Genomic DNA, 15,095 nt, shown 5'->3' on the forward strand with positions numbered 1-15,095 from the left:
AAAGGAAAAAAAAAAAAAAAAAAAAAGAAAAAAAAGAAAAGAAAAGAAAAAAGAAAAAGAGAATTAATGAATCTAAGGTTGGTTCTTGGAAAGACACAAAAATAGACTTTCAGCTAACCTAACAACAACAAAAAAGAGAGTAAAGACCTAAATCAATGCAATTAGAAATAAACAAAAGTAAAATCACAGTGGACACTGCCAAAATAAAAACTTTATCAAGGGTTTTTAGACTTATCCAATTGCCAGCTTTTACAATATCCCATTCCAGATTCCCCTAAAGTGATGTCTAGAACTTTCCAAACCTACAGTCATCTCAATTCCAAGAAAAGCACAGCCTCACATCCCACCCCTTGAAGAACTCTTCCCTCCTGCAAGAAATGAATCTATAGGAACTGCATTTTCCCTCAATCTTTAAGAATTCCTTCAGGGTTAGGAAACCAGCACTTAAATAATGATCAACCAGATTCTAGCCCACCTCATCTAATCCATAAAGGCTGGCCTCATTCTTTTGTGCGCAGGCCAGTCTGAACTCCCTTTAGTTGCTTAAGCTGGGGTCCTTTTCCTGTTCTCCTTTTCTTTTTAACCCTGCCTAATTAATCTGCTTATGCCTCACACTGACACATCCTGGAATTCTTTTTTCCTCGACCTACTTGATGGACCAAATTGAACTCCCCGTCTCCTCTTTGAAGGACCCTATTGGACCCCATCTAGTGATAATTCATTGTCTCCACTTACAAAACTGCAAGTTTTGGATATTCTGCAATAAAATTAGTCTGAGTGTGGCATTACAAAAGAAGAAACAAACCAAATGGATCTTTTCCTGATTCCTCATCCATAGCTCCTAAAACCCATGGAATCTCCAAAAGTGCTAAGAGTGTTTTTTTATGCCAGTGAAATGACTGGTGGCTGAGATGTCTCTAGATATCTTCAAAGTAGAAGCCAAGTGTCTTAAAGACTAAGGCAGACTAGAGGTTTGAAACTTTTAGTACTGCTCCCTGACATCTGGGAGGGGGAATTCAGCTGAAAATGAGTTAAGCACCAATTGCCGGTGATGCAGTCAATCATGTCTAAGCAATGAAGCATTTCAAAAACCGTAACGTGACTGGGTTCAGAGAGCTCCTGGGTTGGTGTAAATGTTCATATACGTGGAGAGTGACACACTGTAACTTCAAAAGAGAGCCAGTGCACTGGAGACTTCATGAACCACTTCATCTGCCTCTTCACCTGTGTCCTTTATAATATAACAAATAAATTGATAAATAAAAACAAAGTCATTCTTCCTACAGTATCTTCAGAGGATTGATTCCAGGACCTGCAAAATCCATAGATGCTCAAGTCCCTTATATAAAATGGCACAGTGTTTGCATATGACCAATGCATATCTTCCTGTGTACTTTATATCACCTCTAGTATGTAGGCCTCCTAGTGATCAGACATCTCAGGTGATGGCTGGCTCCTTATGAGCTAGCCTTGTCACATCCCTTGCAGCCTGTTACATAGGAACAGCTCAGATTCACATGGGAGGACACAACTATATATTGGAAAGCATGGCTCATCTGGAGACCCATCATCATGGATTTTTTTAAACCACACATTCTAAACACAGGGTTGCTTGCAAACTCATTTATCCACACAGACCAGGCAGGTGATGTATGGGTACTTAGGGAAGGTCTGCTGCAAGACAGTGGAGATTGGGACAGAATGGAACTCTGGAGAGCACAGACCTTATTAAAGGGGCCGTTCCCCTTAGCATAAGCTGACATTGCCTTGAAAGATACAGTCCCCATATTACTGCATCGTCTGAATTTCCAAAGGAAATTTAGCGATCTAGGTTTTATGTAAAATGTCCTAATCTGAAAAACATGGTATTAGGGAACACTCCTGTGTTTGGTCCCTCGGCTGCCAGTTTGTGAACATTGTTCTAGATCTTCAAAGTAACGTCCATGCTCATTAGCGCAGCATACAAGACCCTCACGATGGGGCGGGGGTGCTATGTGGCACCCAACATAATTTCTCAGTCCTCTGCATACTGCATACATTTGGCAAGTGTTTATCAATTCCTCCTATGTACCAAGCATGCTGTAGGTGCTGGAGATGTAGCAGAGAACAAAACGAAGTCTTTAACTTCTTTATATTTTAGTTTTAAGAGACAGTCAATAAACAATGTCTAAAATGTCAGATGGCACTAAGTACCCTAGAGAAAAATATGGTAAGCTGAGCCCTAGCATGGCAGGTGGCAGACCAATCCTTGCTGTGGTCAAACTCTTCTGTCTTTAAGCTTAGCTGCCCCCTGTACCTGTCAGTTAGGACTTAGAATGTCCCAACCTCTGAGATATTTTCTGTTATCCACCCCCCAATCTGCCAGTGTGTGTGATGACCCTGCTTCTTGCTTTCCAGATGCTTGTGCCTACTTTCACCATGTGGTTGTAACTATTTTTTAAGTTTATGTTTACCTTTGGTATCCCTCACTAGATAGTAATTTGAGGGCTTCTGCATTGCCTCATATTTTGTATAAATCTTTGTTGATCAAAGGAACACCCTTTCTGGGAAGATCTTCAGAGAGGGAGTTATTTGTTGGGAGGGCTCTATGTTTTGCTTTCCCAATAAGAAAAGTTATTTCCCCTGCTGCCAAAATGTAGAACTGTCATGTTGTTATTTGAATAGCCAATTTAAGGGACACTGTGTATGTCCTTCTGAGGACAGGTTCTCAATGAGTGTGAAATATTGTTATATATTTTCAATGAGTCAGAGAAGCCCAGGCTACCCATACCTGGTGTGAGACACTGATACATTCATTCTAGATGCATATTCATACACGCATCATGCACATAAAAACGTGAGACATATGTTCCCTCAATTTATAGGTGGGGCCCTCACCGTGCACTTACACTCAGCAACTTGAGTAAACAGGATGCATATTTGTAATTGACAGGCATCAAACATGAAAGCTGCCTCTGGCACAGCTCTATCTCTGCTCAGTATCTAGCTTTCTGAGTGCTGTGGTTCTGTCTGACTCCTGCTGCCTGAGTTGGCAGTGGTTAAAGCCTCCTCGTCTAACACTGAGAACCCCACTGAGTATTCCTGGAGGCCCATTGGGTTTTCTAGAAGAACACAAGCTCGGGTTCACGGCTCTGTGCAATGCTGTCCCATGGAACAAGATGAGACTGAATTTCTGTTGCTCTGTGGAGCACACACATGTTCCACTGCACGCTGGAACGCTTGAGCTCTTGAGCCTAACCGCTGAGTGCTGTGGGCAGATCAGCCTCTGATCTGTCTCATCTCTGGAAACCCTGACTTTCAAGCTGTGTCAGAGGCTCCCCAAAAGAAAGTGACCAGTGATGAATCCTGGGAGGAGAGGTGCCCACTCAGGCGTCCATGGCTGCCTGGTAAGCCTGTGCCTGGGACAATGGCTGAGAAAATGTGGTCAACAACAGCCGTCAGTTGTGTTACCTTTACTGGCAAGACGGGGGCTGGACGTGGAAAAGGACAGTCAAGTGAGAGCACCAGGCTGGCAGGAATGTCCAGAGATGTAACAAGGATTCAGGTTACTTATCAGGTTTACAGTTTCTCTTGAGTTGGTTATTGGCTTCATGGGATGGGACCTAGGTTGGTTGGTTTGTTTAGACATAAAATTAAGGTAAATCTGGCTGGGAATGTAGCTCAGTGGTACAGCACCTGCCTGGCAAGCACAATGTCCTGAGTTCAATCCCCAGTACAAAAAACAAACAAAAAAAGAGGTAAGTGGAGATGATAATGATTCTTTAAGCCCCATCTCAAATTCAAACACCTCCATGAATTATTTTCTCAGCCTTCAATTTACTCCATTCTTCCAACTTTAGTCCAAACATGCTTTCTCTTCTCTTTAATCCAGTACCAATTTGGAGCTTTTTGGAGTGTTTTTCATTGTTATATGAGGACTTCTCAGCCTTGACACAGTTTTTTAGCCTACTCAACCAGTCTGGCTCTCTCCTGTTTGCCTCCCTTATAGTGAAGTATATAGCTTATCTCGGAGTTCAGTGATCAATGGTAGAACTCTCAGCCTCCCACCATCCCCTTGCCCACTGTGGCGACTGATGTCTGGTGTTGGATATATGCTGGAAAGCTTCTTTCTAGGCAGATCTTTTAATCTTATTGTAAACATAGCAGAGCAGGTTCTAACAGCATACAGTGCAGCACAAGGTTCAGAAATGTGTTAGCCTTGACTATCCACAATCCTTATAGCCTTTTTGTAATCTGAGAGCTACAGGTAAAGTTTCCTTTGATGGTTTGCTGTGTAAATTCCTCGAAGACAGGGAACAGCTTGCATTCCATTATATTTCTACAATGGAACCTGGCCATTGTGCTCAGAATAGTTAGTAGGATGACTGATTAGTCTGCCTGGCTTTGCAGAAGCTTATCAGCATGTGACTTGAGCCACTCCTAACTCTTGTGGGCAAGGAGGGACTGTTGATTAACAGAAAATCATCCAAAAAAGGCAAAAGAATTTAAGACATCCACTCCAAAAAGATTTACAGTAGCACATGAAAGTCTAATGATGTGCAGGGTGAACATGGGGAGGGAGGCAATCCCAGGGAAAGGAGGAGATTAAGACTGAGATGTCCATTATTAGTGGAGGGAAGTCATGTTTCAGTAGAGAAAACGTAGCTAATGATGAACTTCAGTTGCAAGCATTTTGAGATTGCCTCTAAGTTAAAAATTGTATTCTGGGGACCTGGAAAGCATTGTGGGAGGCAGAGAGGTGAAACTTCATCAAAAGCAGTTTCATGTTTTCACATTGAAACCCAGTGGAATGTTCAGTGGGTGGGTGACTGATGTCAGCCAGGGATAAATTCTCTCCTGGAAGCACTGCCTAGGGCCAGGACCACATTGAGATTGACCTTTCTTCTTAGGAGCCAGCAAATCTCCTACCTGCTACCCAAAATGTTATCACTGCCCTTCCACTGAAACTCTCATTCTCTTTAAATATCCACTCAGGGTCCAAGTTGGGGGTGTGTATTGGGTCTATTTTGGCTTGCAAACAATAGGTACCCAAGCCAAATGGGCTTACACTGAAAAGAGAAAAAAACTATGACTTCCACAATTTATAAAATTCAGTAGATTTCCCAGATTGGAATCAGATATGCAGATAAGATCCATGAGAGTCTGTTTTTGCCTATCTGTTACCTCTGTTACCTTTAGACACGCCCTTGCAGGTGTATAGACAAGTAGTTCCATGCTCTCTTCTATGTTATTGATAAGCTCAGCAGAACAGAAGCACTTCTTTTTCAGTTGCTCCTGCAGCAGTCTCAGAACTTCTCAGCTTAGCCATCTGCAGTCCAATAGCTGAGGCTAATAAGATTCATGGTGGTAATGGACAATGCTGAGTTCTGTGCCCGTGTGTAGAGTAGGATGGGTCCACATAGTGTAGTTACAAGTAAACCACATAGTTAGAGAAAGGACAGGTGGTTCTTCAAAGAAGACAACTGTTCATACCAAAAATGGGGTGATGTTTGTAGGGTGAATTTACATTGCAGTGAACAAATGCTGTATAAGGATTCATTTGTCTAAGAGTGTAAGAATGTTTCTATAGAAACACACATTTCACTCCATCTAAGCTTTAAGGCACTGCTATGAAATTGTGTCTTTTCTTTCCCATATCCTATAGTAGCAAGTTTTTAAACAAAAGTTGGTATTTTATTATGAAAAGCATCAGGAGGGCAAATGCCATTTAATATTCTCTCAATCCACTTAATCAAGGAGCCCAATCTCTCCTCCTCAGCTAAGGACAAAGTTTCTAAAGCCAATTGCTTGGGGACAAAATAACATCATAGGTCGAGCTGATGAAAGTAAAATGTCATGCTGTTTGATCTCTGAATCGAGGCATTCAGGGCACTTAGGGCTACTGTGGAGAGCACTTGATCTTGATTGGTATTGTCACGTGACTTTGTGACATTCAGCTGCCCACCAGCCATGATCCAATAGCCTCAGAATTCCTGAAGCATAGAGAACATGCAATGAGGTAGGAGAGACATCTGTCCATTGAAACCTCAAAATCTAACATATTCAAATCTAATCTTTTACTATTTTCTCTGAGACATTCTGCTATTGGAAATGATAGGCTGCCTGCCAGCCATGGTGCTCGGTATAGTTTAGAAAGGTCCTGCCATCTCAGATTTCTACCTGGACAATAAGAAATGATCATATTGTATTGAACCCCAAGAGCAAGGTACATATCCAGCACAATGAATACATGAATGAATGAATGAACCTCTGACCAAAGGCTAAGATTACTTCTAGTTCTGATTCCCATGACTGAACACAGAAGGAAAAACAGTATGTAGGTATAAGGTGAGAAAAAATGAACACAGAAAATGGGTGAACTAGAGTTGCGGTGCAGAAGAGATTTTTTTGAAGCAAAGAGGCCATGACACTGAGCTTCTGCCCCTAAATCCTTCTGCAAAAGGATGTGCCTCCTGCCACCCCTCTGACCACTTCCTCAGTGTCTCCCCCCGCCTGCCACCTCTTTTCCCCCTTTCACTCTGGGGAGCTGAGGCTTAAACAAACAAAAAGACCAAAAGAGTGCCTGAAAAATGAAACTGGGTCCTTATCTGTGTCTTCGTTCTCTGCCTCCTGACCCTCTCCAGCTTCTCTCTGCCTGATCCAGGCACAGAGAGAATGAGAAGTCTTTGCAGCAGGAACACACATACATTTCTTGTGCCAGGGCATAGGTATGAGAAAAGTGTTTGCTATGCTGGATGAAGGAAGGGGTAGGGCTGCAAGGGAGGATAAATTCAGACATACAGGAAACCTCAGCACTTTTGCTCCCTCTCCCGAAATTCACCTCGCTTCTGAACTTTTTTTTACAGTCACATGTGAGAGATGAGAGGGACAAGAGAATGAACCAGATTGGATTGTGAGAGGCAAATGTTCACTTCTGCAGTGGCAGTGGGGGTGGGTTTCTAATGCTGGCAATAAAAGGAGGAATTCTGGGGCAACGTAACAGAAGATAGCTAGGGAGGTGCCTGGGGAGTCTGACAGGGTCTTTGTCAAGGGACTGTTTCAGGGAACCCAGGTAGCTGGCAGCAGGGAAGATGCACAAAAAGGACAGACTGAGGCAGAAAAGTAGGGCTTGGGATCAAGAAGACTGAAAGTAAAGACAGAGCCCTGGTCTCAGATGAGCAACAGGTGGGCTGTGACTCCTGCTAGGTAGCCTAGATAGGGCCGTGGAGCTGGATAGTCTGGATTTGAATCCAGCTTGTGCCACTTAATACTTGTTTAAGTAACCTTGGACAACTGACTTCACTTTTCTGAGCTTGTTCCCTCTTGGGCCAGTGGGGGATATTGACAGCACTTGTCTCACTGTGTCATTCTGAGGAATTAATGTGATAATCAATATAAAAGTTATGACTTCATATCTAGGCATAGTGGGAATATTGCAAGCACCAAAAAAGTACTCCTGTACTCAAAAGCACTCCTGGAGACATTACATGGCTACTTGATGATAAGAACCTGGGTATGAAGTAAGACCAAGATCTGCAGAAAAGGTAATTATTTCCTTGCCTAGGATTTAGACTGGTCCCAGAGTGTGGGGTCCACCAGGCCCACAGAGCCATTACCTGTCCCTTAGGAAAAGTACCTATAAGGTGGGTTGGAAGCCTGTGGGTGGCTTGTCCTAGTGGAGATTTTGTTGCTTGAGGATAGTGCGTCCAAAGTGGCTGTGTTGGCTTAGGGCTGATCAAGCTGTAGCACATTGGAGATGGCCCAGTTGGGGCAGGGCAGTCAAGGCTTTCATAGTATTCCCTTGGGCCTTGGATTCTTTCAATTGCTGTTGAACTGCTTTCTTTTTTGGTTGCTGTTTGGGTGGGATGGGCAGTAAGTCCGTTTCTGACTGGCTTCCAACAGCAACATTTTTCCACATTCCAGCTCATTTCTGCAATTTCGTCAGAGAGTAGGAGGGAGGATCTGTGACTCTGACCTTGCTCAGTGGGCAGGTGCCTAGCTGGGATAATGAGGTAAGGAAACACACTCTCTCCCTGTCCTCTCCTGCTTGTGAATCCCTCTTTTCTCCACTTTTCAACCTCCCTTTCCTTGCTGGCCTCCTTTTTCCTCTTGGGCCTCTTTCATTTCCATCTTTCTCTGTCCTCCATTCTTCCTTTCTATCTTTTGATCCTTTAACCACCTTGTTCCTCACCTTGGAACCATGGTCTTTGGAGCTCCCTGCCCATCTAGTTCAGACCTCTGTCCCAAACTTTACCAAAGCATCATTTCTCTTGCTCTTAGACCCCAGACGGAACCTGGCCATTACTCAGGTTGACTCAGTCTTTGCTTGCAGCACCTTGATGGTTAACACAGTGGGGACCCACTGATGAAGATGTTGTTCATCCTTGTGCCGAAGGAACTCAAGAGTCCAGAAAAACTGAACTGTTTGATTCTAGTTCTACCCCTATAAGGTCTATATAGATAAAGAATACTCAGTACTTCCTGTGTGCCAGTCTCTGGGCTAGAGATTACAGATTCCAAAAATTCACAAGAAATTTTCATCACTAAGGTGCTTGAGTTTAGGAAATAGGAGAGATTTTCAGTGATTGGTGTGTTAAGTGTTATGATGAATAGGCCACAGTTACTCAGAGGCAGGAGAGATTGGCTGGTCCTAGGAAGGCTTCACAGGGGAAGTGTTTTTGAAACCAGGAGCTTGAACAATGACAGAGTCCCCAAAAAATGGAAAGAACATGATATGGAAACCGAACATCAATACCTGGTGGTCTGGGAGAAGGACCTCAGGAGTGAAAGTGTGGCTTCATCCTGGGATTCCTGTTGCAGGACATAGACTTGCAGGGTCAGTTTCCTCTTCTGGGAACATGGGAAACGACTGTATGTACCTGTGCTGCCTGTCTTGTCGTTGAGAAAGGGAGGTTGTGGAGGGGTGGGCTGAGTCTGAGAAGGCTCAGTGTGTCTAGACGACAGCAAATTTAGGGGAGATGTGTAGCTAGTGCTTGAGAAAGTATGTTTAAAAGTTCTTTTAAAAATGAAAACAGGAGACTTGGAAGAGTGGTGGGTGTCAGAGTGTAGAGGGGAGCAAATGTGAGAAACTTTAATGTGAAATTTGTGTTCTCTGCAACGGTTAAGTACAGATTCTGATGTGTTTCATGTCGTGGGAGCTTATTTGTTAAAGGCATCCCGGGGGTGTGTTTGAATCTTCAGGGAGGAGAAGCCATGAAAATAACAAAAAGCTAAGGAGCAGTAATGTGGTCTGAAAGAAAGACCTAAATTCATATCCAAATTCAACTAATGCATGATTCTTTAATTTCTCTGGATAATTTGTAAAATGGGAATAATAACACTAATCTTAAAAGACTGTTTGATAGTCAGAGAACTCAGTGCCTGGCATAGAGTAGGTATGAAGTAGATGCATTTTTCTTTCTTCTTTTCTCCTCTAAAGTATTTCCAAAAGAACATTGTTAGTGTTTGAATTTCAAGGAGAGATAAGTCCAGGTGAATTGGAGGGATGCGAAGCCAGAATCAGGAGCATGACCCACCGTGAGCTTCTTAAGGAACTGTGCTATGGCTTCTGCTGTGTCCTTGTGTTCTCCATGGTGCTGTGTGCATAGAGGGTGCCAAATTCATGTCTGGAAGGACTTGAACAGAGGCAAATGCTTATGGGTTTTCATTTCAAGACATTTAGGATGTAATAGGGAAGCAGTAGGACACAGGCCAGGTTTTCTTTCCAGCTCTTCTACCCACTGGCTGGGTGATCTTGAAAGAACCCTCTCACCTCTTTTGAAGTTCAGGGTCTGTATCTGTGAGACAGAACAGGGTGCCTTCCATGTTGTGACCTCCACACAAACTGTTAACTCTAGTGTCAAGATTCTAAAGCTATGTAAGGTCTTGGGTTGGCTGGTAAGGCAGTCTCTTAATGGATTGAATTTTGTCTTTCCATATCCATGTGTTGAAGCCCTGACATTCTGTGCGTCTGTTTAGAGAAAGGGCTTTTAGGACATGATAAAGGCTACATGAGTTCCTAAGTATGGTTCTGAATTTGACATGCTGGTGGCCTCATAAGAAGAGCAAGAGTGAGAGTGAGAGTTCTACCAGACTGTATTAACACCCTGATCTTGGACTTCCAGCCTCCAGACCTGTGAGAAAGTGAATTTTGTTAAGCCACTAGTCTATATTATGCCAGTGTGAGCAGAACAAGTCAGCAACACTGCAACAAATTTGCAAAGAAGGCTCTGGGGAGAGATCTTATTTGTAAAACAACAAATTAGTACAAGAGCTGTGGTTTTTTTCATTCACTGGGCAGAAGCTATCCTTTTCCTGTTGTTCCCAAGGTCTGTGACAGAAATCAAACCACACCCCAACTCAGAAAATGTGTACTTAAAAGTGACTTCTCATGAGACCCCACAAGGACGGAAGGCTGTTGAGGCATCTAGCTGCATGCCCCTGACCAACATTTTCTAGGTACTCAAAGGTAAGAGGGTGACAAAAACAATGACTTTGACATTTAAGTACTGACTTTGGTGAGTCTTCTTTTCCGCAAACTACCGTGACATGTGTTTTTGCAATGAAGCATTTCAAACATCAAAAGAGGCCTCATAAAAAAGCCCACAAGATCTAAGGTTAGTCTTAATAGATGTTGTTTGAGGTGTACCTCACCACCATCCTACTTCCTCACACCCCGTTTTCAGTGGACTGTTCGGCCCTATGCACTGAGAGCACTGCTTATGGGCTGGCCTTGAGCATTCTTGTTTTGTGATCACTCTCACAGTGTGTCCTCTTTGGATTGAAATTTTGGCTCAAATGCTAATAGACTGTTGACCTCAGACAGGTCAATTAATTTACTTCAGTGTCTGTTTTCTCATCTGTATTCATCTAATCAGCAAATAGTCATTGGATACCTCTAATAGCAGGCAAAAATTTAAGTTTATAGATCATGTTTAGCCATTTCTTTTTGAGACATTCTGATAGTTTAGTTCCTGATAGGATTAGCAACCAATGGCCTCCCACACCGTCACCAGTTGTACACAATGTGTAGTGCTTTCATATGAGAACTGAGCATGAAAAAGAACCAATCTGCAGAGACACTGCCTGGACTTCATCATATCAGGGTTGGCCACCGAGGTTCTTGCTGCAAAAGAACTTGATTACCCTCCTGGGAGAAACAGTGAATGTACTGAATGATATTAAAACCTTTCAGTCCAAAAGGTACACAGGGGTGCTCTGTGGCTTCTCGGTATGTGCTTTGGATGGCAAGGTCACCTGGAGGAAGGAGACACAAAAGATTGTCCTGGGATAATCTCTGTCATGCTGCCTGAGCTCTTTGATTTCATGTATCCTCTAACTTTGTGTTAGATTTATTAATCAGAATGAGTATCTTTGGAGTGAGCCTGTGTAGTTCCTCTTTTGTCTCAGGGGTTAAGAGCCAAAATTTGATAAATTGAGAAAGTAAACTAGCTGTAACATGAAGGTGTTTCAAAACCACCTCTTAGAAAGTGTGTTAGGAGTTCATCCAACAGTTATTTATTGAGCCCATAATTACTTGTCAGACACTGTGCTAGGTGGGAATATATGTTCCCTGTACTTGTATAGTTTATGGTAGTTTGGAGAAGGTAGACCTTATAAAAATGTGTGTATATAAAAGGAGAAACTGTGCTAAGCACCAATAGAGAAAGAGAAAAATTTATTTTATTTAGTTTTTAAAAATTGCAAACGTTTATTTCTTTAAAATTGCCTTTATCACAAATTTAAAGTCTGGAGAAACCTTCTCCCAAAGACTTCATAAATATGGATAGAATAGCAAGTTTTTCATTTTGAAAGGTCATATTGAAATTGTCAAAGATGATCCCCATAGGCATTTGTCCAACATCTAAGGACCAGTGAAATCTTCAAGCAGCCAGGGTTGGTAAGATTACTTCATGGTCCCCAATTTATAGTTTATATTCCTCCACGTAATGTGAAATAGTAAAGTTTCTATGGCCCAACAAAGGACAGCTGCCCTGAGATGACACACCTAGAAGTCTTCCCAGGTATTCAATTTCACCTGAAAGTGATGACATCTGTCCCGCTCCTTCTTGATGTTTATGGCTAGGATCTTTTATTCTTACTATAAAGCTCAATGGCACCCTTCTTGGAACAAAGCATGTTATGGGGAGATAGGAGGAAAATATAAATAGCCTAATTTATATGTGACTGATGTTTCATTGAAAATACCTGATTGTTATTCATAAATCCTGATGCCACGTGAAGTTAGAGGATACATGAAGTCAAAGAACTCAGGCAGCATGACAGACAGGGCAGCCATCACCCAGAGTAAGCTCACGGGGCTGCATTAGCAGGTCGTACACCAGAGGCCATCAATCCAGTCTGACCAGGAGCCACATTGGGTACCACTTACTGGAAAATTGGCATGAACATGAGTCAGCTGGAAAAGCACAAAGAGCCCTCTAATACACCTAAGATCATTATTGCTTCCGACATTAGCCTGAAGGATCACTGGAAGCAGGAACTCTGAGAAAAATTTTAAAAGCCAGCATTTTATAAATTAAAATACCAATGAGGATTATCATATTTAGATGGAGTGATCAGTGAAGGCTTGTTTGAAGATGTATTTAGTTGAAGACTGAACAATTCAGTAACTACCTACTAAAGTGCAATAAACAACCTTCAATGTCTTGCAGATTTTTCTGAGCCAATCAGATTTTGTGAGGAAGGAGGACAGAGGCACCATATCTAAAAGAGTAATAGAAAAAGCACACCCTTTGGAAATAGCACACTTGGGTGTGAGTGAATCCCAGCTCCTCTCATCACCAGGACACTTATCTTCTCATAGTCTAACCACTCATCTATGAAGATAACAAGCTCATTTTCATTATGCATATTATTAATTTTACCATTAGCACGATAGTTTTCAATAACTAGCTAACAGTTGTAGAGCATTTACCATGTGCCAGACATTCTTCTCAGTACCACCCATGAGTGGACTCATTTAACCATTCCCTGTAACAAAGCTAAAGGTGACACTCACATAGTCAAATACCTGACTGTGTTCCTTGAGTCAGGGCTGGATGGTGTCAGGTGCCATAGCGTGGGTCTGCAAGTTCCTCTTTCCCACTTTGCCCAGGTGTCACAGGTCAAGAGCAGAGCTTTCTGCTACCAGCAGGTGTCTGTGAAATCAATATCAAGATGGTGCCAGAATTGGGCTAAAATGGAGAATAGTTAACAGCAGGTATAAGCAGGTGACCCCAAAGGAGAAAGGGACATCTTGGAAAAAAGTTATACGAGGCAGAATCTCAGGAAGTTTCACATAGCAAGGCAGGTGTCAAAGAAAAATTGATCCTAGATTGCATTCTATGGTAGAGGCTCTTCAGACTAAGGAATGTTCCAGAATCAATTCCCTAAACTTAACTGGGAAGAGTACGTGTTACTCCTGGATAAAGGTCAATTTAAAAACAGAACAAAGAAGGGAGGATTTTTCCAAAACCAACTCTCAAACCATAATCATGGCTTTGTTGCTGCTTTATTTTTTGGTACCAGGGATCGAACTCTGGTCCTTGTGCTTTTGAGGCAGGAGGTGGAACCACTGAGCTAAATCCCTGGCCCTCAAACCATAATCATGGGAATTGTGTGCTCTTGGTACCAGAATAGGTAAATAGATAAATGATATAGAGATAAGAGATTGTGTCTCAACTCTAAGTGGAAACTTGATACACAGCAAACATGGCACTGTAATTTAGTGGAGGAAGAGTTAAATAGTGTTGGGGAAAGTGGTTCATACATGGAAAAAATAAATGAGGACTCCTGGCTCATCTTGCAAACAAAAGTGAACCCCAAAGAGATTAAAGCCAAATACAAAATCTGCAATGATATGGGAGAAGATAACTACAATATCAAAAGCAACTACCCTACATATTTATATTTAAATTTTAAAGTACAAGGCGATCCTGCAAATCAGCATGAAGAAGATAAGAGACTCAGTTTAAAAGTAGGCATGGTATATGAACAGGAAATATACACAAAAAGAGAAACATGAATGCCCAACAATTACATGCTCAGGTGTTCAAACTCATGGGATGCCAGAAAGAAGAAAATTAGTAAACACTGAGATATGCCTTTATAGCCATAATACTTGACAAAAATCTAAAAGATGGAGAGTACAAAATAGAGATGAAGATGTAAGATAAAAGAGTCCCATGCAATTGCTGGTGGTATCAAGGGATTCAGCCACTCAAATAAGCATCCTGGAAGTACTTAGTGAAATTAATTTGTGGGTTCATGTTTAAGAATAAACAGTGTGAACTGAAGACTTTTCTCACTTCTGAGATCATCAGATGTTCTGGTCTTCCTACTTGCTTGGTTGCTGCCCTTGAAATTCTCCACTAATTTTATGAAGGTTTACAGCAGCTACTTTCATTATGTACCATTCTTTACAGCTGTTGAGTCACCTTCACCTCTGAGCTGTGGCCTGCTGTCTACTAAGTCAGCTTCCCTAACAGGACCCTGGACAGATAAAAAGAAATAGAGCTTTTTATTTTTACCACATTGTCTTTTCCTGCCCCTGTGACTAATGCACTAAGCGGTGGCAACATGCTTAAGTTATTTTTCTAGAGCGTGAGGACAATTTCTGAAGGAAATTAGAATGCCAGAGGGCCCACAGTGAATGATAATTTGAATTTCAGCTGACGAGAAGTTACAAAGCTGTCGCAATTTGCACAGAGAGGGTCCTCTGATGTGATCTGATCTTGTACTTAAATTCACTTTGGAGCATCACCCACATCCCTGTAAACTCGACAACCTCTACACCTATTTTCCTGAAAGAGATCATTGGCTCTGAGTTTTCGTCATCCTTCGTCAGGGAACGCTGACTCCAGAGTCTGAGAAGCCACTGAAGGTAAGAGGGGTACAGAAAATCTAAGAGAGGAACTCAGCTTAAGTTTATGAGATGTGGGGCCTGACAGGCTCTTGGCTCTTTGATTTTTTTTATCAAGTGCATATCTTGAAGGCAAATAGCTTTTTCTTCAGCAATTACAGAGCTAACATCTAATTTATTTTTTAAAATTAATTTTATTGGTACAATTTAAATATATATTTAATATATAATTATTTTATATATTAAATATTTA

This window comes from Fukomys damarensis, unplaced genomic scaffold (assembly GCF_012274545.1).
Source record: "Fukomys damarensis isolate Sample0158 unplaced genomic scaffold, DMR_v1.0_HiC HiC_scaffold_11, whole genome shotgun sequence".
NCBI classification, from domain to species: Eukaryota; Metazoa; Chordata; class Mammalia; order Rodentia; family Bathyergidae; genus Fukomys; species Fukomys damarensis.